Raw genomic sequence first — 3,724 nt, 5'->3', positions numbered from 1 at the left:
ACGTCTCCTTTCTGTTATTTAGAAACAAAGATCCGTATACGCACATTCCGAAATGAGACACCTGTTACGGAGTCAGAGATCGAATCTCATTGTAGATATGAAAATCTAAAAAACCTTTCATCTCTAGAGACAAAACAAAATTAAAAAAGGAAATTAATAGTCTGAAAAATTATTATTAGAAAACACCGTTTGCATAACCTTTACTTATTTACTCGTAACTAGTTAATCCAAGCGAAACTTAGAAATCTATAGATCTTTTCCAAGTAGTTAATTAAACATAAATGAAATATAAAACTGTTGAACTTTGGCGAACTCTAACTGGAAGGTTATAATATGTTCTTTATATTGGAGATTGGATTAAAAATACTTGTAACACTACGAAGTAATTAAGCCCGTTACAATCTCCCATTAATTTATTCATTGTTCTTATATTAGAAAAAAGAAAGTAAGAAAAATATATGGTGTGTAGAAGTTTGACAAAATATTGATGCTAAATATGAGGAATAAATGAAATACGGTGGGGCTAATAGTAAGCTTTGGAGAAAATTAACGGACATTATGATTGGAAAAGGTATGTGACACAAGGGAATATATAACCCTTCTTTCTTAGATATGTTGTTTTAAATTCTTTTATTCTTTAACTTGTTTAAGTTAGTTGACTACGGCCATGCAGGCGCACCATCTTGAAGGATTATTTTAGTTGGACAAATCAACCCCAGGACATTCTTTTAAGCCTAGTACTTATTCTATCGTTCTCTTTTACTGACGTAAACACACCAACACCGGTTTTCAAGCGGTGATGGGGGAACAAACAAAGACACACACACATACACACACATACGGCGGGCTTCTTTTCAGTTTCTGCGTACCAAATTCATTCACTAGTCTTTGGTCGGCCCGAGGCTATAGTAGAAAGCACTTGCTCTAGGGTGTCACGGAATGGGAATAAACCGGAACCATGTGGTTGGGAAGCAAGCTTCTTACCACACAGCCACGCCTGCGCCTATGAATATTCATTATAAAGTATATCTCTGGCGAGTTGTCTCGTGATTCCTTAATGAAAACGTAACCTTCATTTAATTAAGACATCTTCGGCCTGATGGGTAGCTAATGGATTACCCCTCATTGAGTAATTACTACTTCCGAGGTTCTACTATCCAGGGAATATATATAGCCTGGATTTTACATTCTCCGTTCTCTCAATTCAGCGTTTATTTAATTTCTACGGTAGAAATGTTATTATAATATTTCTTTAGAAAGTTTCTTTGATATATGAACTACGTAATTTTTAATTATAATCTTTTATTCTTAGTAACGATTATTAATAAATAATTAAAGCAATCTAATTTATAATATTTGTTAATTGAGTAGAGATGATATAGTATTTTATATATATTATTTTGTTATTTGCCCATAGATAAATAAGGTATTGTTATTATAATAACATTTTTTTAAATAATATGTAAGAATGAAAGGGATACAGTAATCCCTCGACTATCGCGGGTATTACGTTCCAAAAAACGCCGCGATAAGTGAAACTCAGCGAAGTAGAAACAGTATTGTACTGTATTTTATTATTATTATTATTATTATTATTATTATTATTATTATTATTATTATTATTATTATCATTTTTAATAATTTTTATATATTTATTTTAAATGCAAAGCAACACAACGGAGGAATCGATATAAGCTTAAATAATAGGTGAACCGCGATAGGTGAACCGCGATAGGTAAACCGCGATAGGTGAACCGTGATATGGCCAGGGATTACCATATTTCTTATTTAGCTATGGTTTTATTAATTTTTAAAACAATTTTGTTGCTGGTATTTAAATAAACTAATGCGCTAAGATATATTTAGATTAAGATACTTAATAATATACAAATATATTTTATGACCGTTATATTACTTTATTTTTGAAATTTTTTATCTATGTTTCTGTTTTTATTTATTGACGCCTGTAAACAAATATATTTAAATTCAGTTATTTCTTGGATCTGTGAATCCACAAATTTAAAAAATTACACTGAGGAGATTCTTGCCCACAAACAATGGATTTTTATAATTTTATTATGGGTAAGAATCGAAACAATTGTATGTAATTTATATTTAATATTTATTATATTACGTTATATTGTTATCGTGGCACTCCGTCGGTTACGAAGACGAGGATTACAGTTGATCCACTCAACGGAACACCTTGTTCGTGAAATTAACGTGCAAGTGACTGAGCACTCCACAGATACTTGCACACTTAACGTAGTTCTCGGAGAGATTCAGCGTGACACAGCGTATGACAACGCTGGACATTTGAAATACACGTGCAATAGAAACAAGAAAAAAAAGTGAGTGAAAGTTGTGGTGAAAGAGTACAGCACAGTTCTCCATCCCTCCCTGCCGGAGCTTCGTGGAGCTTTAGATATTTTCGCTCAATAAACACTCACAACGCCCGGTCTGGGAATCGAAACCGCGATCCCACGATCTCGAGTCCGCTGCCCTAAGAATATAAGAATATAAAATAATATATTATGCTAATAAATTTTAAATTTGAATTTTTGAATTGGCAATATATATATATATATATATATATATATATATATATATATATATATATATATATATATCCATTTTCTATTCATTTTTATAAAATTACTATATAACCATGTAACTTGTAATGCTTTTTTTCTGCAAAATCGGGTATGTAACAGTGGAGTAAGTGAAAGATTGGATGTTTTCATCCCTATTTTCCTTGGATTTAATTTATATATATTTATATACATATTGATGTGTGTGTGCGCGAGCGTGCGAACGTGTGCCATTATGTTTGTGTTTGTAGCTGACTACCGCCCGCGGACTGGTGTTGGCTTCTTTACGTTCTTGTAACCTAGCGGCTCGACATAAGAGATGGATAGAATAAGTACTAGGCTTAAAAAAATTAGAACTGGTGTCAGTTCGTTCGACAAACATCCTTCAAGGCGATGTTCCAGCATGGCTGAAGTTCAGTCATACTCGTACACACACACACACACACACACACACACACACACACACACACACACACACACACATACATACATACACACACACACACACACATTATAATCTATATTAAAGTGGGTTTCCTTGAGGATTATGCAAAATTCTGTTTCGATTATAACAGACATTTTATATTTCAGTTCACACGTTGTCATGTGTTAGTTGGAAAGGATTTCGTAAATAGTAGAAAATCACCGCGTTTGTTTACTGTGTCGGTATTTTGAAATCAACAACAGGAACTCTTTCTGTATTGCTCTAGAGTTGAGGCGCAATGGCTCAGTGGTTAGGGTACCGAACTTGCGGTCGTAGGATCGCGGTTTGGATTCTCAGATCGGGCGTTGTGAGCGCTTATTGAGCGAAAACACCTAAAGCTCCCCGAGGCACCGTCAGGGGATGATGGCGAACCCTGCTGTACTCTTTCACCACAACTTTCTCTCACTCTTTCTTCCTGTTTCTGTTGTACCTGTATTTCAAAGGGCCAGCCTTATCACACTCTGTGTCACGCTGAATCTCCCCGAGAACTACATTAAGTGTACACGCGTCTGTGGAGTGCTCAGCCACTTGCACACTAATTTCACGAGCAGGCTGTAGCCGATGGAGTGTCACAATTGTTCTAGACAGGCTTCAAGAGCAGCCTGGAATTTTCTTCTTTTTTTTTCTCTTTTATTGATCTGCGGTATCT

Source organism: Octopus bimaculoides, chromosome Z (genome assembly GCF_046866305.1).
Source record: "Octopus bimaculoides isolate indiv1 chromosome Z, ASM4686630v1, whole genome shotgun sequence".
NCBI classification, from domain to species: domain Eukaryota; kingdom Metazoa; phylum Mollusca; class Cephalopoda; order Octopoda; family Octopodidae; genus Octopus; species Octopus bimaculoides.
This window is presented reverse-complemented; position numbering follows the sequence as displayed.